Raw genomic sequence first — 27,046 nt, 5'->3', positions numbered from 1 at the left:
GGTCAATTCTCATATCATACCACTTAACCATAAGTGATCCACCTCATAATCATCACTGCAAAACGACTTATTTATAACTATCAGAACTACTAATGACCTTCCTAAACCACCATTTGTAGAAGCATTTGCTAAGGTTCTATTTGGTCAAGTAAGTTCTCAGGGGATTTTTTCACTATTCCCCTGTATAACAGGGAATAGCTGATTGGCATAGCTAGAGACCACAGAAATGGAATAGTTACAACACGTCTAATATCTTGGCTAATATTCATCAAAGGTCAGAAAGGTAGAAGACTAACACAGAAGACTATTAATGATTCTGATCCCAACCTGTCTGATGGCTTATCAAGCAGTTCATTAATGTGTCTCAGAATTCTCCATGACTCTGCTTCCTCATCTATAAAATGGGGATAATAACTATCTACCTTGAATGGTTGCTCAGATAGTTAAGTAAGGTAACTAAACACACAGTAAGTGCTCTATAAATTTGTTGCTACTATTTCCACTGTGGAAATCAATAAAGTACCATTTTAATCTGTACATCATGTGGGTTAAAAAAAATAAGGAAAAAAATCATCACAACGAACAGGCCTTTTAAGGGTTTTTTTTTTTTACTATTATTATCAAAGACTCTTAAACAGGTGCTCCTAGGGGTATCTGGGTGGCTCAGACAGTTATGTGTCCAACTCTTGGTTATGACTCAGGTCGTGATCTCAAGGTCTCAGGGTGGTGAGATCCAGCCCCATGTCGGGGTCTGTGCTCATCTACTTAAGATTCTTTCTCTCCCTTGCCCCCTGCCACTTCCCCCACTAAAAACAAAACAAAACAAAAAACATATGCTTCCAGAAACAGAACGCATCCTATTTCAGAAAGGTAGCACACTTTATCTCAACAATACTTGAATATTAGCTCATAGAGAGAACACAAAATACTATTGTTTAGAGCAGTATGCTGTAGAAAAGAGAAATACTTTTACGTAAATATAAATTCTGGTTCCCTTAATTTCCAGCTTTAAAACACTGAGAAAGGTCCTTAACTCTGAGCCCCATTTCATCATACATAGAGAAGAAGCCATATTGCTAACTTGGAAGGATTTGGGTAAGGATTAAAAATGAGATAATATAATAGGTTTCAATTAACATATTTCTCTTTCCCTGTCAGTAGAAACACCAAAACTTGTCACAGAGTGGATCATTTATGAAACACTTGTCTAAAGTCAAAAGGTAAGGCCTGGCAATGGTTAACTATGGTCCTCATATAACAATAAAACCACTATTTTTCTTCTTTTCTAACATCAATTGCATTTACATCTTGAAAATTCAAGCAATTCCATCACATATCATCCCAGGAAGGGGGGAAAATGACACTGAGTAGAGTTCACTCAAGATTGAATAAAATTTAAAGTTCAGCATTTTTTCTAGGATGTTACCAACTCAAGTATCTACAGGAATCATCCATGTAATAGAAATAAGAGAAGCAGTTTGGATCTAACAACAGGGAGCAGTGAGGACTGTGGTAAAGCACAGACTATGTGCCCTTTCTAAAGTGAGCAGTGACAATGATGTTGTTTACCTATGCAAGTCCAATGTTGTGTGCTTCAAGAAAGGCCAGAAACCATGTTTGTATGTGAGATATTCTGGATTCTAAATATTAGCATTAAGTTCTATCAAAAACAAAAAAGCATTCTAGGCCAAATAAAAATCCTTTGTGCCAAATTCAGTCCATGGGCCATCAGGTTATAACTTCTGATTTATAAATCATCACTATGATCACCATATGGCCACCGCTGCAAGAATCCCAAAAGTGGCCACTGAAATGAACTCTTTCTCCCTTATCATCCACTACTAGCTTTGTTCTCCTTCACCATATTCAGTCAAGACTAGCAAGATAGTATTAAAGGAAACCTGGAAATGACATTTCAAAGAAGTAAACTTGCCTGGACCAATCTCCAGGCAAGTTTGTTTATGTTCTGTTTTTTTTTTTTTTTCTTAATGTTTACTGAAGATCTTCTCACATGCTTTCTTTGACATGTCCTGGACCCTCTGGTATTGAAAGATCTGTCTTCTGATGGAGGGGCAAAGGACAAAAGAGGCAGGTCCGGCTCAGTTCAGGAGCACCCCTCCCCCATCAGGCCTGCTGACCTTGACAACAAGGGCAATGGGAAGTGGCTGGCTCTCAAGCCCACTGACATTTGGAAACACAGGTGCGGCCCACAGCCCTGGCAGGATTCAGCCAGGCACTCCTGTGACAAGCCCAAGCCTGTTGGGGAGACTCCCCTGACAGTCTGAGCAGGAGGCTGAATCTGTCACTGTCTGGCTAGAGCGGCTGTCTGCATCAAGTGCTGACACCGGATGCCTGAATAGGGACTCAGTCAAGCAGGCCTTTGTTACAGAAAGCTCCCCCAACTCATATTTCACAGTGATCAGAGGCGGTGAGGCGGAGACCCGAAGTGGCTCATCAGTACAGTATTAGCCATGGTGGTTATCACACAGGGACAGCTGGGCTGAAGCCAGAGAAACCCTCTTTGGAGACAACAAATGTTCAGTGCCCCCGGAGGTGATACAGACAGGCCGCCAGGCCTCACTTCACATTGCCTCCGCCTCCGCAGCCCTCCATTCCCCACACCTCCAAGCAAGGCACTCCAACACCCCCGTGAGGCTCAGAAAAGAAAGAACACAAAGAGGCTGTGTGAGGAAGGTGCGTGCTCAGAGGAATGAGACAGGTGTGCGGCTGAACCCTGCCCCTGGCCACCTCAGACCCAGACCCTGGCCGCTTGTTTCCAAGGCCTCTCCTGAGCTGAAGCAATGAGGGCCCTTTGGTACTTACCCTTCTAAAGAGTTTTACTTTTCTTTTATCAGCACTGCTCTACAATGCTCTATTCTACAATCAGTCTGACAGATGGAAAGACAAATGAAAAAAGCAGGGGATATACCATCAAATTTAGTTTTGTCTCAGGAGTTTCACAAAGAAATGAATTCTTTCCCCACATCCTTCTAATTGTACTGGCATGGCAATCAAGGCTGGTGATTATTTCCAAGCATCTCAACAATTAATTAAAATGCCCCCTCCCAACCCTTGCTCCAAAGCCCATCCTGCATTGTTTGTGACTTAGCTACTCTGAAAAACTTGAGAACCAAGTTTAGCAAGTAAAAGATGAAATCCTTCTCAAGGGAACCATGAGCCTTCTGAATTCAGAAGCCAAATGGCTCTGACATGATTAGCAGTTACACAGTCACAAGCTGGCCAAGAGAAAGAATGAGATAATCACTAGGATAGTCACAAGTGTCCAGGTCTCACTGTCAACCATTATGGTGACAGTAATAATATTAAGAATAACCACTTACCTTTACTGGATACTTAGCATATAATAAGTCTTCTTCATAGCATTTGCATGGACATTTTTGAATCCTCCACAGTTACCAGTAAGATAGGAATGTTACCATCCCAGTATTAGAGGAAACCAAGTCCGGGAGGTTTAAATAAATTGTTCAAGCCACATAGCTTGGAAGAGGCAGAGTCAGGATTACAAATAAACAGTGCCTTACACATAGTCCTAAAAATATTCATTTCTTACAATTGCTAAGTACGGTAGTGAAGGAATTTGACCCAGAGTCAGATAACCTGGCTTTAGTCTTAATAGATAGACAAAATGTACCAATTAATGAAGGACAACAGAAAAAGCAGCAAAAAATAAAAAATTCACATTAAATTTTGACACATATCTGAAAAGAAACACAGAATTTAAATAGAATTTAGATATTTGAAATTTACAATGACATGATATGCTATCTTTTGCCTATCAAATTGACAAATAACTCTTAAAATTACAATATCCAGTATGGGTAAGAGAGTACTCTCAGCTATTACTAGAAAAAATATTGATTTATATAACATTTCTGGGGACCAACCTGATGATATACATTGAAATCCTTAAAGTGGTTTATAGCTTCTCTGGTAGTTTGAAAACATGGCTATAAATTTTTTGACACCCCTTCCACTGAGAGTAAGGGTCTATATTCTCTCCTCTTTAAAATGGGACAGAATTATGACTGCTTCAACCAACAGAATACAGCAAAAGTGACACCATGTGACCTCCAAGGCTAGTCATAAAGCCCATATACACCTGCCTTGTGCCGCTGACATACTCTTGGATCCTTGTGCCAAGTCATAAAAGTACCAGCACACTGAGATTACCAGGCTGGAGAGGCCACATGTAGGAACAGCACTCAACAGTCCTAGCTATACGCAGCCTTTGAGTCTGTCCGCTGAGATCCCAGACATCATGGAGCAGAGAACAACCATCCCTGCTGTGTCCTGACTGAATACCTAATCTATAGCATCCATGAGCATAATAAAATGGTGGTTATTTAATGTGGCTACATTTGGGGCTGGTTTGTTATACACCAATACTTAAGTGAAAAAAACCTCTAACATTGTAATTATTCTTCTGAAGTCTATTCTGGGGGATAATTAGAGATATGCACAAGAATTATACACAAAGAGGTTTAAAATTTGGAAAATGGGAAATATACATTTGAACAATAAGGGCTTTCTTCATCCACCTAAGTAAGCATAGGAATGTAAAATCAGGTTTTGGAAAGCTATTTAATAGTATGAAAAAACTTTCATAACATACTTTTAAGGAGATTTCTAAAAGAACACTTTTGTGGGAAAAAACAAATATATATATATATATATATATATATATATGCACTAAAACTGGATGAAAATACTCCAAAACTTAAATAGTGTCTATTACTGAGTTATGATATTATGGATGATTTTTATTTTCCTCTTGATGATCTGCATTTCTAAAATTCATAATAAAAGTAGTAGGCAACATGCTAATATTAAATGGAAGGACCTCATTAAATCAATGTAACTTTAAGAAAGTCTTATTGAAATCCTGAGTTCAAATTCTGGCAACTTCTATCTTATTATCTTTGGAAAGATCCTAACCCCCAAGTTTGTCATCTATAAAACCAAGAAAACAACATCTACCTTGAATGTTTTTTTTTAAAGATTGTATTTATTTATTCATGACAGACACATGGAGAGAGAGGCAGAGACACAGGCAGAGGGAGAAGCAGGCTCCACGCAGAGAGCCCAATGTGGGACCCGATCCCGGGACTCCAGGATCACGCCCCGGGCTGAAGGCAGGCACCAAACCACTGGGCCATTCAGGGATCCCCTACCTTGAATGATTTTTATGAGCTTAAACCATTTAATAACTAAGCTCCTGGTATGGATCCATGTACCTAGTAGGCATCCAGTAAATTCCTATTTTAATTCAATGATAAGCACTTTGTCCAACTTTCAAACACAATCAGAATGGGCATTTGAGATAAATATCTGTAGCTCCCACATAAAGAACATTAAGGTTTGGCTGCAGTTTTCACCATTCATCCAAAACAAGTAGGATTTGGTGACACTGGAAACCATTTTGCCTCTCACTGCTGACCTTCTTGTCTGTTACTACTGGTAAAAGACAAGCACCAAACTTTCCTGCTATGCCAAATGACAAACAAATACTTGGGATAAAAGGGAGAGGCTGGACATAAGTTAATTTTCCTCTCTGGATATGGAGACCCTTTCCACTATTAATTGTCCCCACCATAAGTGTAAAGAAAGTCTTTCAGTGAGCTATAAAGAACCACCCATTTATCTGGTCTTCCTGGTTCAAATTCTCCTCCCCAGCTCCATGCCACTTTGTTGTGACTTGGTTAACTTAACATTTGTTTATGGAGCCCTGGGACATTGGATGGTGAGCCTAGATTCAATAAAAAGACCACAGGGAGATTGAAATAGAGAAGATTATTACAGATTCTGGAGGAAGTACACAGTGCATGCCTACAGGTGCTACATGGGGAGGTCAAGGCAGTGACAGGCCCTAGGTCACATGCCTTTATTAGAGACCAGAGGTAGAGTGCTTTGGGGTTCCCAGACTAAGGCCAGATTGGTCAGTTCGAAAAGAGCAGAGTTTTGGTAAGTTCAAGGAGGTCTTATCTAAGGGACACAAAAGGGGAAAGACCTGAGGAGAATGTTATTCACAAGAGCTGATGGAAAATTGTAGGAGCTTAAATTTGCTTGTGATCCTGTGGGCCATTTTCTACTGACCGTTATTTAGAACATGCATCTCAGGATGGACTAGGGACAGTTCAAGGATCTTGGAGACTGGCCACACGAAACAGATGCCAAGGCAGCAATATCAATGGAGTGATTTAGCTAAATTTTCAACATACGTGTACATTCCTGATAATAGCTAGTAACCATAGGATCTCACTTGGGTTGAGAAGCCCTCTATACCAGGCACTGGTCTCAGCCTCCATGTGCATTAGCTCACTTCTCCTTCCCCATAACTCTATGAGGCAGGTACTACGATCATCCCTGTTTCTCATGTAAGGAAACAAAAACACACAGCTAAGTCACTTGTCCTAATCAAACTCCAAAGCATGTACTCTTTACCTCTCATCTCTGTACAATGATAGGATTACTCTATATAAAACTTGACATGTGAGGAAAAACATCAGACTACTTTCAATTATCCTTATCACTAGGGTGACTGTTGACCCTAGAGCCTAACCCAAGTGCTCCTCCTTCAGGAAGTGTTATAAACAGAGGAAAAAGAATAACCACTCTCCTACCCTGACTCCTGACTGACCTTTCCTCCACTCCCCTGTGCCACTATCTTTTGTAGGATCCAAAGGCCCTTGGGCATGTCCTATTAATCTGTGTCCTCTGGGCCTGGTACACCAATTACCTAATCTCGGGAGTTTAAAAATGATTGTTCAGCTGAATAAAGGGGATCTACTCAAATTAGCAGTTCTTCCCTAATTCCTGCTTCCCAAGAGCTCCTATTTGGAACACACACACACAAACACACACACACACACACACACACACACTCACACACACACAATGTAGTCGAATAAACGCAGATCCATCCAGTATGCAGTCATCTGGGTCTGGAATTAATTCATGAGGAAACCTTAAACTTGAACATTCAAATTAAGTAGAAACTGACAAATGACATCCCTCATCCCCACCGGATTCAAACTGGGAATAAGAGAAGAATAAGATAAACAGAATCCAAATACAGTAGCCACATTTTACTGATGATAAATTTTTGTAAGTTCTTTTTTAAGATTTTATTTATTTATTCATGAGAGACACAGAGAGAAAGAGAGGCAGAGACACAGGCAGAGGGAGAAGCAGGCTCCATGCAGGGAGCCAGACGCGGGACTCAATCCCGGGTCTCCAGGATCACGCCCTGGGCTGAAGGCGGCGCTAAACGGCTGAACCACCCGGGCTGCCTCTGATAATAAATTATTATCATTATTGTGAAACTGACATTGGGGAAAAGTGATTTATATTTGTGAGTCAATGGGCTTCCCAACCGCAAATTCCACAATTAAACTTACACACTCAGTTCTAGGAAGTGCTATACTGGGAAAGGATTCCCCTTGGGAGGTGAACTCGGGCATTTATGTCTTCTTTTAAAGAGGAAACAAAGAATGGGATGCCATGACCCTTATCTCCTTCTAGTTTACCAATAAAATTGAGTCATTCTTCCTCTGCTAGGGAGGAGTAAGTGAGGTGGGAAAAGACCACAGAATCCTGGCTCTCTACCTGCTAGGACTCTTGGGTTAATGAGAACTTCAAAGTCATGAGAAAAAGCTTTGTATGATTGAGGACAGTGGACAGATTTCAGCATGGGATTGGGCACTTAATTATCACAAATTATTTGCTTTCTATTGCTCTTATGCGTGTAACATATATATTCCGTTGACATCAACAATTTTAAAATTTCCGTTTTAACTTTGTGCTGCAAACCCAGAAGAACTAAGTATCACATACACAGAGTCCTCTGAAAATTCAGCCCTACTTCTTATTGTGTCATACAACCCCGAAGTAGGCTTTAAGCTCTTTGAAGATACATTCTCTTACTTCACTGTATGCTCTAGAATATTATGCTTATGGTAATTTACTTATAAATATATTCCCACAGTGCATACATGAAGAAGAAATAGTATGCACAATATAAAAACAAAAACGGAACTCACTGGCTCTTCAACTTGTAACTCAGAGGGAGAAAATACAGGCAGCTCGAGACAAATAGGTTGTGCTCCAATCGCTCATTCACATCCCAGTGTGGGTGCCTGGGAAAGACTTTCCCACTGAGGACCTACGGCATAGATCTTTGGATCTGGTGAAGATTCATCTGAGTTTCGGAGGGACGCCCCGACATCTTGTCGCACAGAGAATACCCGAGCATTTCATTTCCGGGCCTAGGACGGGGCACAAAATATAAAGAACAGAGTCTGGGGGGTGGAATAGGAGGACTGGAAAGTGGGAGAAAAGGGCGGGACACCATGAGTCGGGAGACGAAGAGGACAGTCCGGGTCTTTACCTCTCCTCCTTTCCTTCCCTCCACCATTGTTACTTACGTCAACTCGCCTGCCCCAAATCATGCCCTTGCTCATCACTAGAAACCAGTGTGGGCAGTCGGAGACAGGGGCCACGGGTGGGAGGAGCTTTGCAGAGGGAGGAGAGAGGAGAGAGGAGGGGACACAGGAAACAGTATTGCTTCATAAAGAAAGAAAAGGAGACTCCCCGCCGTCAGCTGCGCATGGGGAGGTCTTCCTTACCCGAGGCACAGTCGCTGAGTCGCTGAGCAAACCTGACTGAAGCAAACCTCTTCAAACCAGCATGGATTCTAGCATGATAGAAATTTGATAATCAAAACTAAAAACGCCCCTCGCCGCACGCCCTGCCACCTCCACCGAGGCGACGCCGCATTCGCCCTGAGAGGGGTGGAGCGGCTCTTCTGGGCCCGCTCTCGCGACCCCTCGCGACCTCTCGCGCCTCTCGCGAGACTCGACGCCCGACTCGTGCGCCCGGGAAACCCCGTTGCTCCCTTTCGCCTGGCTGGCAGCGCGGAGGCCGCGGGGTGCCTGGAGTTACTGTGGAGGACGTGAACCGGCCGGAGTGCGTCAGCGCTCTGGCTGCCTTCCTCAAAAAGTCTGGGAAGCAGAAAGTCCCTGAATGGGTGGACACTGTCAAGCTGGCCAAGCATAAAGAGCTTGCTCCCTACGATGAGAACTGGCTCTACACACGAGCTGCTTCCACAGCACGGCACCTGTACCTCCGGGGCGGCGCTGGGGTCGGCTCCATGACTAAGATCTGCTGGGGACGTCAGAGAAACGGGGTCATGCCCAGCCACTTCAGCAGACGCTCCAAGAGCGTGGCCCGCAGGGTCCTCCAAGCCCTAGAGGGGCTGAAAATGGTGGAAAAGGACCAAGATGGGGGGCCACAAACTGACACCTCGGGGACAGCGGGATCTGGACAGAATCGCCGACAGGTGGCAGCTGCCAACAAGAAGCATTCGAACAAATGCTGGGTTAATGAATTGCCTCGTTCGTAAAAAAAAAAAAAAAAAAATTCTGTAAAGAGTCGGGCCTCAGTTCCAAGGCCATGCTCATCACTTACCACCTGGGAGACTGTGAACAAATTATTTAACCTCTGCCTGGTACACAGTGATGATTAAATATTAACTCCATGCCACACAGAGTTCTAAGTTACAAGTATCTCATTTTGATTAAAAAAAAAAACTATTCTTAGTAAACAGAAGGTTAAGGAAGCTCAGCATCATAGACACTGATGCCACCCAAATCTCCCTTCATGGAAGGACCTTTTGCCCCAGCTGTTGGCAGAGGGCCTTCCACTCCCAGCCCCTCCAAGAGACTTGTCAGTAGAACGGCCTCAACTACAGTCACTCCCCTTCTCAGGATAAACCCACTTCCAATGACTGACTGGACATTTAGTAACTTGCCCAAGGGTCCAAAAACCCATGGTGGGGATACAAACCCAAACAGGATGACACCAGTGCCGGATCTCCTGACTATTCCATTCCACCACCTCCCACTGTTAGACATTACTACTTCATTACCTTAAGAATCCTAGCACAATCTTATCTTTTTCAGTAGGTAGATGCTTCCGGTAGAGGTTTTGCCTCAGAAATGCCACACAGAATTCAAAACTAACGAGGCATGCAGACCTCTGTCTCTGGGGAGTAGATCTCATACTAATAGAATCCCTGCCAACTCCAAGGAGCAAATGCTTAAAAGATAATTTTCTATAATACACAGGTCAACACATTTTCCAAGTTAGGATTTTCTTCCATTCCTTTGGTATCCTCAATTGGAATAGGGAGCCTAATTTCCATAATAAAGAAAGCTAAAACTGTCTGATGTTGATTTAAACAACTGAGTTCCTAAATACAGCACCTTGTTTTGACTCTGTTTTCTTTCTGCCTCTGCTGTGGGATTCATAGTCACCTCTTCCACTATAACAGCATTTCCTTTACAAACATGTCACACTCTCTGAATCAAACCTACTTAGCAAACCAGAGCACCTGATCCACCAGGGGTTTCCCCACTTCTCCAACCTCCAACTCCATTTCTCTCAGTTGCCAGTGTAAAGTCATTTCTGAAAACCACAAGAGGATAAATGGAAACTGGTCTTGACCATAGAGAAAAAAGGGTCATATCCCTTCAATTTTCTGGAGCCTGACTTTCTTTAAGGGTTTCCCCTGTCAGGAGAGGGTGTACCAAGTTCCATGGCTGCCAAGGAGCCCCAGGATAATCCAGCCTGGCATCTTTCATTGCACTTCCTGGTGTGCTGGTAGTCAGGATGGGACACCACTGCAAACCCATCTTAGATCTGTGGCTCTCTGTGAAATAACCGTGTTCGATTGTCATGCTTTGCATTTTCACCTCACCTCTGATTGTTCTGTTCATGGCAGAGATGTAGCTTTGATGCAGACATTGCACTGGAGAAAAGAGTTGAAAAGTAGCAGAAAGGAGGGAGCAGGATTAGTAGCTCAAAAGCTTTGAAAATCTTGATTTCACGGAAATGAAAACATGCCTTATCTACCTTCTTTAGACTTTGCTGATTGTATTAATTCCAGATGAAAAGTAAAGTCAGTAGGTGTCATTTTTTTTTTTTCTTCCACACTGGTGGAGTTTTTCTACAGGGAGCCTGTAAAGGAAAACTACCTCTCTCCTAGTGTTCCAAAGCAAAGCATTGAAGTACAATCCCACTGAAATCAAAGTGACAGCTAGAAGGCACGTCTAATCACCAGTTCTCTGAGTTCTTTTAGGACTTGAATACAACTGTCAATTATCAAGGTCTCTTCATAGGCCAGACAAGTAACAATAAATGCAAAGTCTAAATCAAACTTGTTTTAAAAAAAAAAAAGACACATCACTATCCTTTCATATCTGACAGTAGGATCCAGTGCCAGATCCAAGATGCAATAGTAAACTAAGGAATTAGGAAACATCACCAAAGCAACTACAAACTAAAGTGTATTAGTAATTCTGTTTAATGCAAAGTCACATGGCCAAAGCTATTACATTTTATAAACCAAAATGATCACATATTCAATACACAGTCTGACAATAAAAGTTACTCTCTACTGAGTGGCTAATGTATGCTAGGCACTGTTGTCAGCACTGCAGGTGAAATTGTGAATAAAACAGGCAGATACAAAATATAATATTCCACAATCAGAAGTGCTATGGGAAAGATGACCACTACTGTCACATTTCTTCCATCCCCTTCATAACTAAACCATAAGAAAATGATAAAAAAAGATTATGAATTATACCAAGAAATACTTAGGGATTAAGAAACTCTACCAACCCCTTGGGAGGAGGGGCTGGGGTAAGCTCAAGGTGCTCACTCTCTTTACTGTTACCTCACTTCAATGACTGAATGATGGAGCTGGTTGTCCACCCACTGTAGTCTCCACCTTCAATGTCAAATCACAGTTAAATCATTCTAGCCTGGAGAGAATCTGTGTCACTTTTAAATGTCTAACATGGAATTTTAAGGAGATTGGGTTCTATTGGGTAAGAAAACAGGCCTTCATGAAATTATTTGGGCTTGCCCATTGAACTGAGGACCAGAGAGAATAATGAAAAAATGATTAGACAAGGAGAAATGGAGTTGAGTCTCTTCTTCCATCAAGCCTTCAAGGCCAAAGTTATTTCTGTCAGGGGAAATGAGAAAAGAATCACATGACTTACAAGCCCTGGTAGGGAAATTTTACAAGATGAAACATGATTGTTCAACATGGCTTTCAGGCAGCTGGAAGGAAGCAATAAGCAGGCATTTATGCTTTTGCTACCTTGACACTTCATGCTGCTTGTCTGAATTTTCCTTTTAATGTCCTCCCTTTCCTGTTGGCTGTTGTGGCTTGAAATTAAAGTAGAAACAGGTTTAGTAGGTTGGAATACATGTCACTTAGATGGTTTATTACTGGGAGAATAGAGCTAAAAGGAAAAATGATTTCCCTCTCTGTATCCTTCTCTCTCTCTCTGTAAATACATATCCTAAGTATCTTCACTCACTCTAATGGTTTTATATATCATCAATTTCTAGTTCTAAATCTCTGCATCTCAGTGCATTTTGTAGATGCCACACTAATATTTAAAACTCAACAGGGCCAGCAGTTGGATCATGGTCTTACCCATGCCCTGCAGACTGCTTCTTTTCATGGACACTGTATCTCAATGCAGGGCACCACCGTCATGCCTAAAGTCACCCATCACTCAAGAAAACTACAAAGCAAATGTGTAGTCACCTATAACTACACTTGAGACCAAAAAAAGACACTGCTGAAAGAAATTTTAAAAGACACAAATAAATGGAAAGACATCCCATGTTCATGGACTGGAAGACTTAATTAATACTGTTAAGAAGTCCATACTATCCAAAGTGATCTATAGTTTCAATGCAATCGCAATCAACAGGCAGCCATAAAAAGGTGAGAAAGAAAATAAATTAGAGACTACATTATCAGAAAACAATGTAAAGAAAAATAACTTAAAAGGCAAAGAGACTTGATTCAATAAGAAGAAATGATCAGGAGTGGAAAATGGCCTCTGACTCATTTAAAATCATTCTCTGTAGTCATGCTATTTTTTGCTTTCATTTTTAAATGACTTTGATTTTTGTCATTATCTTCAGAGCTGTCACCAACTCCGCCCAACAGAAAATGTAATAATCAATTCTTCTGTTCCTAGTTATTTGTAAATATATTGAAAAATGCAGTCCTCAGAATTGATGTGTTCAGCATGCACTTCTTTCTCTCCACTTTTTAAACTGAAACAATGCCCCATCTCTAACTACCTAATGAGCTGTTAAATATTCAAGGCTGCACCTGTTCCACATAATGGGGAGAATGCCATAAAATGCCTTAAGAGAAAATGTACATTTCACAATAATATGGAATATGGAGAAGGATGGAGAACAAAGTCCTCCCACCCCAAGGGGAAAAGACATACAAGACTGCATTGTGCTTCCAGTAGACAACTTAGCAGGACCTGTACAAATGATTTTGTATTAACAACAAAGAGCTCCCCAAGTACTTCCCACATTCCATTGAGCTATATGCCACAAAGCAGCTCTGACCAGGAGAAATAAGGAAGAATCAATGAGCCTGGGACACTTGAATCTCTGCTTTCATGTAGTTTATTCCTTGTCAATGACCTCTGCTGCTTTGGCTTTATGTGTGGGCACTCATCCTTTACAAGCAAATACAATTGTGAAGTGTTTTCCTCTGTGTATAGTTAGATAATGAATTCTTCCTGTTGCAAAGTGACCTCAAGAGCCCAAGACCTCATTTCATTTCAATTTGTGCCAATGAAACGCTTGACAAATTGCTCTTTTTAGAGTCATGTATAACTTTGAGTTTTATTCCTAAGCATTGTTGCTCTTCTGACAAGGACAAATTGGGCTGTAGGATTTGTTCCTTATCCTTTGCAGTGGCGATTATGGAACCAGCTGGGTGGGATTGGCAGTGAATATTTTTCTGTGATTCATTCACTTTGAGTACAATTACCACAAAAATCACCAAGTCCTGGATAGGCTAAAATCACTAAATGGGGATCAAAGTTTACTTTGATAAGTAAGCATGCAAAGATGCATATACGTGAACAGTACCATTTCAAGAGTATTCTTGAAATGTTAGCCATTCCTTATTCTCTAATACAAATAATTTCACATTTCTACTCAGACCTTTTGTTCTATGAGAGACATAAACAGAACAATGTTTCTGCTGGTGCTCTTGGCAAACATTGAAGCTCTCCTGCTGGAATTCTGTCATCTCTTTTTTGAACACAGGTGATAAACCAAATTTGCACATTGTTGATCTAAAACCCAAGTCTTTAACCTGAGCATAATGAAATCACATTAGGAGACATGCCTGTCCAAACACTACAGTAACTGCGCCAGGGCTGCTCAGAATAGCTGCCATTTGCTCATCTCTCCTCAGGCTGAAATTATTTGAGCTTCACCTGTTCCCATCTCAAATTATCCTATAATTGCCTTTTCATATTATGGGGTTGTACCAAAAGTAGCAACTGTACCAACTGGCACCCAGACATCAGGGACATGGAATTGGCTGTTCCTTTTTCCTCACCTCATATGCTCTGATCAGTGTTCACAGAATTATCTAAGGAAAGAAAAGTTTGCCCTAAATCTAGAAATGTGCCAAAGGAATCATCTAGCACATTCTTCACAACGAAGTGCTCCTCAAAGACATAAACCTTTACTTTTAAAAATCGTCAGCTTATTTGTTGTTTATAAAATATACCTGCATAATTTTCTTCTTACTTTCCAAGGGAGAACAAACATGACATAATGATTATCATTCATTATTCTGAATATTTCTATCTAAATTATTTGAAAATTAAAAGCTACTTCCAAACTTTCCAAAATTGACTTGGAAAAAACACTCTTGTATTATCCTAAATTGGTTGTGAATTCCTGCTGTCTCCAAATTAAAAAATATTGATGACTACTTTGTTTTCCTCATAAAAGACCATTTAAGAATTAAATTGTGCTGGTTGAAGGTGGGATAAATAGGTAATGGGGATTAAGGAGTGCACTTGTGATGAGCTCCAGGTGTTGCATGGAAGTGTTGAATCACTATATTATACACCTGAAACTAAGATACATTGTATGTTAATTAACTGGAATTTAAATGAAAACTATTTTTAAAAAAGAATCAGATTATGAGCACTTTTCCAAATAAGAAAAAAAAATGCCTTAAAATCTTATAGAAATGACCTCTGTAATTGTATGTTTATTAAGTGTAGTCTTTTAAACTGATGGTTGCAGTTTTCAGAGAGCCAGGAAATGACAGGAACAATTAGCATGGGAACAACAATCCTCAACTTTGATACTTTCAAGTCCTATGACCTGTGACAAACATTTGGCCTCTGAATTTGTGTTTCCTCATTTTTAAACATGGGATTCCAACAGTATGCAACAGATACTATGAACATCCCTCTTATTGACAATATCAAAAAATACTGAATAATATATGTTAAAAACAAAAAAAAAATCTTTTAAAATTCATCACTGACCTGGCAAGCAAATAAGGACTCTTCACAGAAGGTAAAAAGAAGTGACAGCTGGAATTGAGAAAGATGAGTAAAACTCAGAGGATTTTCATCCTGAGGTCACCAAATTAATCCTATGAGCCTAAGCCTCAGTTTTGAAAGAAGAAAAGAAACTATCCTAGAGCTACCTAGAGCTGTTTAGTGGGAGACATCTCCATAAATTGGGCTCCATAGGCCTATTTAAGAGTAAAACAGAAGTAAACATTCCTTTCAGAAGGGGACAAAACAGAAGCTTAACATTCTCAACCTGGACATTGATCTCCTCTGTTATTTCATTACTATCACCAGCAACTACACATGCTTCTCACCTGAGTTCTAACACTACCTTTGTGATCCAAAAAAAAAAATCAGCCTGAATTACCTAATTTCTTAACTAAGTAGTATCATCAAACATCCATCAAAAACAAACACCAGTTCTATTTGGAGAGATGTGTATTTTTCTCAGATTACAAAAATCCCATCAAATAACTTTCTGAGGAATATAAGCTCACAATCCATAGAATAATATCACAAAACATGCAAAGAAACAAGAACTACCAGAAGTCAGACCTATAAAGATCTTACATGCTAAAATTATCAAGTTTGGATTATAAAATAAGGATATTTAATAATCATCAAGATATAAAAGAGAATACTTAATATATGAGAAGCAAGTAAATATAAAATAAATGAAGCAAATTTGAAAAAATAAAACTTTGAGAATGAAAATTCTAATTAATGAAATGTTAAAATCCATACATGAAATCAATGAAAAATTAGACACAGCTGAAGAGAGAATTTGCAAACTAGAAGACAGGTTTGAAGATATTCACAGTGCAGCACAAAGAGACAAAATAATCCCAAAAAATGTATCAGAGGTTAAAAATCACTGAAGATAGAATGAAAAAGTCTACTAATAAGATATCCAACAGGAAAGAAAGAAAAAATGAGAGATAAAATACATAAAAAGAGAGAATGACTGAGACTCCTCCAGAAATGAAGATAACAATGAGGCTCAGGAAATGCAGTGAATGCTCAGGATACATTTTTTAAATCCACATTTGAATATATCATGGAGAAATTTGAAAATATTAAAGGGAAATAATATATTAAAATAAGTCAAAGAGAAAATACAAATTACCTACAGAGAACTTAGCATCAAATTAATGGCAGATCCCTCAATACTAACAAAAGAAGCTAGAAGACAGTGGAACAATATCTTTAAAATTCTAAGAAAACAGAACTTCAAACAAAGATTAGATAATGAATCCCCTTTAAAAAAAAATCGAGGGTGAAATGCAGATATTTTCAGACAAACAGAAACTGAGTTTGACAATATAGACCCTCTCTAAAAGGAAATTCTACAGTATGTACTCCAGGCAGAAAGAAAACACAAAACTGTTAGGAAAGTAAAAAATGTAAAATGGAATAGTACAAAAAGAACTGAATATATATGTGGATAAATCTCAACAACTATATAAAACAACAATAGTATCTAAACTGAAAATAAAAAAACTGAAATATAGTCCAATAATGGAGTACAAGCCAGATGATCAAAATAACCAAAATTGAAGTATGCTCAGGTTCATGTATATTATTCTGGAGAGTAAAGACACTCATTTTCGGCAACACTAAGCACGTATATTTATCAATGTTTGCTTCCAGGATGCTTAAACAAATAGACTGTATAATTATCAAATGAGAATATGAAGTGGGAAAGTGAAAGAAAGAAAGAAAGAAAGAAAGAAAGAAAGAAAGAAAGAAAGAAAGAGAATACAAAAGAAGAAAGGAAGAAGAAAAAAAAACAGAAAACTCAGGGCAAACAGGAAGCATAAAACAAGTTGGTAGAAATAAAAACAGAGCATCTGTTATCACAAAGCCTTTACTTGGAGCCTTTACTTTACTTTACTTATTCTCTCACCATGATATCATTGTGTTAAATATCAACAATAGAGTGATAAACAGAAAAATTGCACAGGTGTGAAAATTTAAAAATACTTTTAAATAACATCTAAGTTAAAAATAAATCATAAAATGTTTAAATGATTATATAAAAATACTGCATATCAAAATATGTATGATGAAGCTAAATGGTACTTAAAAGGGATTGCATAGCTTCAAGAGTTTACATTAGAAAAGAAGAATGGCTAAAAAAATCTGAAATGAATGAATTCATAAGCACCTAATTTCAGAATTTGGTAAAAAGAATTCTAACCATGTTCCAAAAAATAGATAGAAGAAAAAATAAATTAACAAAATAAAAAACATAAAATCAACATAGCCAAAACTGGTTCTTAGAAAAGACCTAATAGATAAATGTCTGACGTGATTCATCATAAAAAAGAGAGAGAAGGTAGAAATAATAAAAGGGAGATATTGCACCCAAAAAATTATAAAAGAATACCAAAAAGAAGCTTTTTTATAATACTATAAAAATGTGCAAACACAGATAAAACTGTTAATGTCCTAGAAAAACATGTAACACACCAAATTGATTCAAAAGTGTGTACAAAATCTGATTTCCCATAACCATTAAACAAGTCAAATCAGTTAGATTAAAATATCCCAAGAGCATTCAGTACAACATCTCAAATCACAGATAAAGAAGCTCATATAAGAGTTTCACCTGTGGCCTGAGGTCAGCAGTTATAGCAGTGCCAAGACTAGACCCCAGATATCCAGATGCCTACACAAAGTATTAGGTTAGTGCACTGCATTTATTTCATGAATTTAAGCTAGAAGAAATTTCTGTCCTCCACAATGCTCACTGAGAAGATTTTCTGAAACATAATATCACTAAGTCCCTATCCTATAGGGTATAGGAAAAGAACAAGGATGCCCATGGTGGACCACACAATAGAGTTGTCTATTAACCTTGCCTCAGTTGATTAACTTGGGAAATTTTTCTCATATATCTTTTTTCTATTTGTGGTCAGTTTAAGGAGACTCACTGGGGAAATCTTTCTCTGTAGGAACCTATTACTTTTAAAGAGGTTTCATAAAGGACACTAAATTATCTGACTATGAAAAAAATCTAAGAAGATACCAGATAGATAAATTTAAAGCTAAGCAATTTTAAAAATTACATTCTGACATAAACTCTGCCAGAATAAAGAAAAAGAGAAAAAATTCTCAATTTGTTTAATGAGTCCAATGAAAACCTCTATGACAAAAAGCAGAAAAGGACAGTACACTAAAGGAATGTCAATTTCACTCATAATTGTAGATGATAAAAATCTAAAATAAGCACAAACATTAACATAATCCATCAATGTATAGTGATATGATAATAATAAATATGAGTTTATCACAGAAATGCAAGGTTGGCTTAATAGAAGAAAAACCAATTAATATAATTCATTATATGAGCAAGTAAAAAGGAAGAAAAATCATGTTGTTATAAGATAAATTCCCAAAGCAGACACCATAGCTGATTTTGGGATGTTGAATGTTTATTAGAAATCCACATCCGTGAAAGAAAGGGAGGAAAAGCAGGATTGGGCACAGACACAACTCACACAGCAGTAGAGACCCCACAAAACCATGGCCAACCAGCAGAGTTGTCCCACATCAGAGGGAACTGGGCCATCATCATCCTTCACCTTGCTCAGTTACTAGACACAGGCCGCCTTGGAAAGGGGGTGAGCCTGGGCAAGGAGGTTGTACATAATCTCACTGACTGAGGTCCTCTGTTGCTTGGGTGGCCTTACCTGGAGAGCGGAATCCTTTTGTGAAAGTGGCTCTGGCAACACCTCTTCACACAGCTCCATAGTTGAAGAAAAAAACCTTCCATATAGTTCAACATCTCTCCAAAATCAAGAAAACTTAATCAAAGCAAATGGAGGGAAACTTCTGACTCTGATAAAAAGAACCTACAAAAAGCTCACAGAAAACATCATACATAACAGCAAAAGGGAAAACAACTCCATTAATATCAAAAATAGTACAAAGATGAGCATTATTACCATTATTTTCCTTCATAATGTGCTAGAGGTCCCAGTCAGCACATTATAGGAAGGAAACTAAATAGATACAGATAGGAAAAGAAGAGTCTGTCATTATTTACAGATAATTTCACTTTCCATGTACAAAACCCAAGAGAATCAGATGAATTATTAATTTAGCAAAGTAGCTAGACAGAAATCAATATAATTCTAGCATTTTACTTTACACAAAAAATCACTTAATAATGTGTTTAAAACACCATTCACAACACTAACAAAAATACGAAGTTCTTAGAAATAAATGTAATCACAGATACATGAGCACTGTATGTGTAAAAAACATTATTAAATGAAATTAAAGATCAAAATCAATAGAATATATTTCACAGACTTGAAATCATAAAGAAGTAAACTCTTAAATTGATCTGAGAAAAATTAATTCCAGTAAAAATCCAGGCTTTTTGCAAAACTTAATGAGCTCATTCTAAAATTTACATAAAAAACTGAACTTCAAAAGTAGCGAAGACATTCCTGAAGAAGAATAATGTGAAGGGAAGCAGCTCTGCCAAATACCAATATGTATTACAAAGGATGAAAATGTGATCTTGAAACCAGAAAGACTTCTTTAAAAAGACACACACACACACACACACACACGAGCACAAGTCATAAAAACAATTCAGGGATTTGACTAAATTAAAATCAAGAACTTCATGTAGAAAGATACCATAAAGAAGATAAGACAAACTACAGACTAAAAGAAAATTTGTAACACATAGGACTGACCAAGGATTCATACCGAGAATATATAAAGAACTCCAGAATCAATTAGAAAAACACAAAAAGTGGGAAAATGGGATAAAGACAGGAACAGTCACTTCACAGAAGAGGAAACACAAACATCGGAGGAGACGTTCAGCCTAAACCTCACTAACCACAAATCAGAGAACAGGAGGCGGAGGCGAGAGGGCGGAGGGGCAGGGCCCTCACCTCACCCGGCCCACGGCTGCCCTAGATAACTTCAAAACATCCTGAACACCCGAATTCACCTGACATTTAAAGAGAGAACAGCCAGAATGCCACAGAGAGGTTTTCACTTCTAACAAGGCAGGAAGGCAGAAAAAAATAAGGTGCGGGAGGGGCGCCGCTAGGAGCCGGGAAGCCCGCCCCGAGAAGCGGGACCTCGGGACCCGGCGCGGAGCTCCCCGGGCGGACAAGCGCGGGGCGGGGAGGCCGGGTGGGGCGCAGGAGGGCGGGGAAGTCTCCAGGCTCCCGGGGTCCCCAGGAGGGGAGGGGCGCCCGGGGAGAGCTCCCCGCACCCCGCGGGCGGACCTCGGGGAGGGGCTGGAGCGCTGCAGCCCCGGGGCATCTGGGGGAGGCAGGCGGCGGCTGCGGGGGAGGCGGGGAGGGCCCAGGGCAGCGCGGCCTCTCCTGCCGCCGGGCGCCCCGAGCTGCGCGGAGCAGCGCCCCCGCCGCCCCGGGAGCACCTCGGCCAGGGCTGGGGGTGGGGTGAGTCTGCGGTGCTGCCCGCGGAGCTGACTCCAGGGCTGGAGAGCCGGCCGCCGCCATCCTGCTGGTTCCTCCTCGTTCCTCTGAGCGCGGGAGGGGGGCCCGGGGGACAGAGGCCTCGCGGGGGAGCAGCGCAGGCAGAGCCCGGCACCTGGTGGGGGGCGGGGTGTCTCCCCCAGGTGCACGCACCTGAGAGTCAGCGCGGCAGGCCCCGCCCCAGAAGACCAGCTCGAAGGACAGGGAGGAGCAAGTTCTGGACCACGCGGCGCTGGGAAGCTCCAGGACCAAGGGAAATAGTATATAGAACTAGAGAATCCCTTTTTTTATTATTTTTTTCCTTTTTCCATTACAACTTGTTTTTATATCAAATAATTTCCAATATTTCTTCTCTTTTCCCACCTTAACTACAATATATTACCAGCTATTCATTTTTAGGTTTTTTCCTTTTTGACATCCATATCTCTACAATTACTGTCTTAGATATAGTTTTCACTTCTGGATTCCCTTCAACATACTCTATAATTTTGGGAGATATATGAGATATGGGTTTTTGTGTTTCTTGTTTTCTCTGCCTTGTTTTATTCTACAATGGCAAAAGTTAATACCTTCTAAAACATGACCAACCTACACCCAGAATCAAGTGGTACACTGTGCTGGTTCATTCTGTGAGATTATATTCTCTCTTCATTTCCATTCTGCCCCCCTCTTTTATCTTGTATGTGTTTTGGTGGTCAATGTTGGGGCTTTCTATAATTATTGCTGGTTTATATAAATTTGGGATTGAACATCTTATGTTAGAAGACGTATGTTCTTCTAACATACAGAACTTAATACACTCAGAACCAAAAGGATCACCCTCTAGGACGCCTCAGGTAGACTAAATTCTCCCTCCACTACAACTTCTTCACCACCACCATCTCCCAGTCCTTCCCCTTTTTTCCTTTTTTTCTTTTTCCTCTTTACTTTTTTATTTTATTCTTTTTCTTTTTTCTTCTTCTTTGTGGTTTGGCCTTTTATTCTTTACTACTTTGTTTTAAAATTTGTTTTGCACTTTAGTGATCCTTTTATTTTGTTCAGATCTTCTTTTTCATTTTCTGGTCTCAACCATGTCAGAATCATCTAGGATGGAACTTACTTAGGTCGTGGCTGATATTCTTGACTCAGCCTGCTTATACAGCCACTTTGCACTGAACAAAATGACTAGAAGGAAGAATTCACCACAAAAGAAAGAATCAGAAACAGTGCTCTCTGCCACAGAGTTACAGAATATAAATTTCAATTCCATGTCAGAAAGCCAATTCAGAAGCACAACTATGAAGCTACTGGTGGCTCTGGGAAAAAAAAAAAACATAAAGGACTCTAGAGACTTCATGACTGAAGAATTTAGATATAATCAGGCTGAAATTAAAAATCAATTAAATGAGATGCAATCCAAACTGGAGGTCCTAATGACAAGAGTTAACGAGGTGAAAGAAAGAGTGAGCTACAGAGAAGACAAGTTGATGGTAAGTACGGAAGCTGAGGAAAAAAGAGAAAAACAATCAAGAGACCATGAGGAAAAGCTAAGGGAAATAAATGATAGCCTGAGAAGGAAGAATCTACATAGAATTGGAGTTCCAGAAGATGCCAAGAGGGAGAGAGGGTGACAAAGTATATTTGAACAAATCATAGCTGAGAACTTCCCTAATTTGGGGAAGGAAATAGCCATTCAGATGCAGGAAGTAGAGAGGTCTCCTCGCAAAATCAATAATAACTGTTCAATACCTCAATATTTAATAGTGAAACTTGCTAATTCCAAAGATAAAGAGAAAATCCTTAGAGCAGCAAGAGATAAGAGATCCCTAACTTATATGGGGAGAAATATCAGATTAACAGCAGACCTCTCCACAGAGACCTGGCAGGCCAGAAAGGGCTGGTGGGATATATTCCAGGTCCTAAATGAGAAGAACATGCAGCCAAGAATATTTTATACAGCAAGGCTGTCATTCAGAATAGAGGGGAAATAAAGAGTTTCCAACATAGGCAGAAACTTAAAGAATATGACCACCAAACCAGCTCTGCAAGAAATATGAAGGGGGACCCTGTAAAAGAAAGAGGAAGCTCAAAGAAATAATCCCCCAAAACAGGGACTGAATAGGTATTATGATGACACTAAAATCATATCTTTCAATAGTTACTCTGTGAATGTGCTAAATGATTCCAACAAAAGACAGTATATCAGACTGGATTAAAAAAGCAAGACCCATCTATTTGCTGTCTACAAGAGATTCATTTTATACCTAAGGATACCTCCAGCCTGAAAATGAAAGGGTGGAGAACCATTTACCATTCAAATGCTCCTCAAAAGAAAGCAGGGGTAGCAATCATCATATCAGATAAATTAAAGTTTATCCCAAAGGCTGTAGTAAGAGATGAAGAGGGACACTATATCATTCTTAAAGGGTCTATCCAACAAGAAGACCTAACAATCATGAATATTTATGCCCCTACTGTGGGAGCTGCCAAGTATATCAATCAACAACAAAGTAAAGACGTGCTTAGATAATAATACACTAATAGTAGGAGACTTCAACACGGCACTTTCTGCAAATGACAGATATTCTAAGCACAACATCACCAAAGAAACAAGGGCCTTAAATAATACACTGGACCAAATAGATTTCACAGATATATACAGAACTTTGCATCCGAAAGCAACTGAATACACATTCTTCTCAAGTGCAAATGGAACTTTCTCCAGAATAGACCACATACTGAGTCACAAATCAGGTCTCAACTGATACCAAAAGATTGGGATTGTCCCCTCATATTTTCAGACCATAATGCTTTGAAACCAGAACTCAATCACTAGAAGAAATTTGAAAGAAACTAAAACACATGGAAGTTAAAGAGCATCCTACTAAAAGATGAATGGGTCAACCAGGAAATTAGAGAAGAATTAAAAGATTCATGGAAACAAATGAAAATGAAGATACAACTGTTCAAAATCTTTGGGATACAGGAAAAGTGGTCCAAGAGGGAAGTACATTGCAATACAAGCCTCCCTCAAAAAACTGGAAAAAACTCAAATACACAAGCTAACCTTGAACCTAAAGGAACTGGAGAAAGAACAGCAAGTAAAACCTACACTAGGCAGAAGAAGGGAGATAATAAAGCTTCAAGCAGAACTCAACAAAATAGAGACAAGAAGAACTGTAGAACAGATCAACAAAACCAGAAGTTGGTTCTTTGAAAAATTAAGAGGATAGATAAGCCCCTAGCCATCCTTATTAAAAAGAAAAAAAGACTCAATAAAACCATGAATGAAAGAGGAGAGATCACAACTAATACCAAGGAAATACAAATGATTTTAAAAATGTATTATGAGCAGCTATATGCCAACAAATTAGGCAGTCTAGAAGAAATAGATGCATTTGTGGAAAACCACAAATTACCAAAACTGGAACAGAAAGAAATAGAAAATCTGAACAGGCCAATAACCAGGGAGGAAATTGAAGCAGTCATCAAAAACCTCCCAAGACACAAAAGTCCAGGGCCAGATGGCTTCCAAGGGGAATTCTATCAAACGTTTAAAGAAGAAACAATACCTATTCTACTAAAGCTGTTCCGAAGGATAGAAAAGGGTGGAATACGTCAAACTCATTCTGTGAGGCCAGCATCACCTTAATTCCAAAACCAGACAAAGACACCAACAAAAAGGAGAATTATAGACCAATATTATATACCAATGAACACAGATGCAAAAACTCTCAAAAATATAGTAGGCAATAGGATCCAAAAGTACATTAAATAGAATATTCACCATGACCAAGTGGGACTTATCCCCAGGATGCAAGGTTGGTTCAACACTCGTAAAACAGTCTGATAGATCACATCAGCAAGAGAAAAAACAAGAACGATATGATCCTCTAAATAGATGCAGAGAAAGCATTTGACAAAATACATCATCCATTCCAGATCAAAACTCTTCAGCCTGTAGGGATAGAGGGAATATTCCTCAGTGTCTTAAAAGCCATCTATGAAAAGCCCACAGCAAATATCATTCTCAATGAGAAAAAACTGGGGGCCTTCCCCCAAGATTAGGAACACAACAGAGATGTCCACCCTTACCACTGTTATTCAACATAGTACTAGAAGTCCTAACCTCAGCCATCAGACAACAAAAAGAAGTAAAGGCATTCAAATTGGCAAAGAAGAAGTCAAACTCTCCCTCTTCACAGATGACATGATACTGTATATAGAAAACCCAAAAGACTCCACCCTAAGATTGCTAGAAATCATCCAGCAATTCAGCAATGTGGCAGGATACAAAACCAATGCACAGAAATCAGTGGCATTTCTATACACTAACAGTGAGAGTGAAGAAAGAGAAATTAAGGAATCAGTACCATTTACAATTGCACCGAAAAGCTGAAGATACCTAGGAATAAACCTAACCAAAGAGGTAAAGGATCTATACCCTAAAAACCACAGAACACTTCTGAAAGAAATTGAGGAAGACACAAAGAGATGGAAAAATATTCCATGCTCATGGATTGGAAGAATTAATATTGTGAAAATGTCAATGCTACCCAGGGCAATTTACACATTCAATGCAATCCCTATCAAAATACCATGGACTTTCTTCACAGAATTGGAACAAATAATCTTAAGATTTGTGTAGAATCAGAAAAGACCCCGAACAGCCAGGGCAATATTGAAAGAGAAAACCAGAGCGAGGGCATCACAATGCTGGCTTTCAAGTTGTACTACAAAGCTGTGATCATCAAGACAGTGTGGCACTGGCACAAAAACAGAGACATAGATCAGTGGAACAGAATAGAGAATCCAGAAATGGGCCCTCAACTCTCTGGTCAACTAATATTCAACAAAGCAGGAAAGAAGATCTGCTGGAAAAGGATAGTCTCTTCAATAGATGGTGCTGGGAAAATTGGACAGCCACATGCAGAAGAATGAAACTTGACCATTCTCTTATACCAACACAAAGATAAACTCAAAATGGTTGAAAGATCTAAATGTAAGACAAGAATCCATCAAAATCCTAGAGAAGAACATAGGCAACACCCTTTTTGAACTTGGCCACAGTAACTTCTTGCAAGATACATCTAGGAAGGCAAAGGAAACAAGCAAAAATAAGTCAAACTTCACTAAAAATAAATAAATAAAGGCAAATCAGAACCACACACATACACACACACACAAATCCTATTTAAGCCCATCTAATAAGTAAAAATTAAAAAGTCTAAAAATGTCAAAAGTTAGCAAAATCAGCATCAGCCACCACCACCGCAGCAGCCCCCACTGACAGAGCGGGAGAAGACTGGAGATGAGGAGGATGGGAGTCCCATTGGACCACCCAGCCTTCTGGGCCCTCCTACCATGGCCAATGGAAAGCCTGGTGACCCCAAGTCCGCTCTTCACAGAGGTCCTCCAGGATGGAAGGGACCAATGATTCCACCATTGCTGAGCCTCCCACCTCCTCCAGGGGCAGAGGCCCAATTCAGGGAGGCCTGGGCCCCAGGTGCGGCCGTATGGTCGTGGCTGGTGGAGGGCCAATACTGAACCTCGTTTTCCTGCACCAGGCCATGGAGGTCCTCCAGAGGAGGCTTTCACAAAGAGCAGAGAAATCCCCAAAGGCTCAAAGGTTGGTCTCTTATCAAAAATACCTGCCTGCCCAAGGATGGCCCCCAAGTTATGGAAGACAAATCCAACTGCCCTGTCTGCCAACACTTTGCCAAAAAGGGCCACTGTCAATATGAGGACCTCTATGCCTTCTACCACCCAGGCGTCAATGGACCTCCTCTGTGACATTGTGCCTTCCCATCCAGGCTGGAAGGAGCCCTCTGATCTAGTGGCCATATATTTCCCTGTGGCCCTGTGATGGCTACTATGAGGCTGTTCCACCCACCACCCTCAATGACAGCCACCCCCATCTGCCACCTCCCCCATTTGGGGTCCAGAGTTGTGTTTCATCACTGGTGCCCAACATGTGGGCTTTCTTCTGATCCAGCCTCCAGAGACTCACCTTCAGGACCCCACCTTTGCTCTCTTCAACTGTCTCCTGGATCCTCTTCCCCTTTGCCGATTGACTGCTGGACAGGAAACCTCTTTGGTCCTGTTTCTTGTGCATCTGTCCACCCAGCC

The 27,046-nt window shown here is 40.0% G+C and overlaps 1 pseudogene; it reads left to right on the top strand.

Annotated features, from left to right (window-relative positions):
* The first annotated feature begins 22,350 nt into the window (after nucleotides 1–22,350).
* Nucleotides 22,351–26,710, top strand: LOC129494638 (proline-rich protein 3-like; annotated as a pseudogene).
* Nucleotides 26,711–27,046: the final 336 nt, after the last annotated feature.

The sequence above is a fragment of the Nyctereutes procyonoides genome, unplaced genomic scaffold (assembly GCF_905146905.1).
Source record: "Nyctereutes procyonoides isolate TBG_1078 unplaced genomic scaffold, NYPRO_anot_genome, whole genome shotgun sequence".
NCBI lineage: Eukaryota > Metazoa > Chordata > Mammalia > Carnivora > Canidae > Nyctereutes > Nyctereutes procyonoides.
Note: the sequence above shows the minus strand (reverse complement) of the source record. Positions and strands in the feature narration are given on the sequence as shown.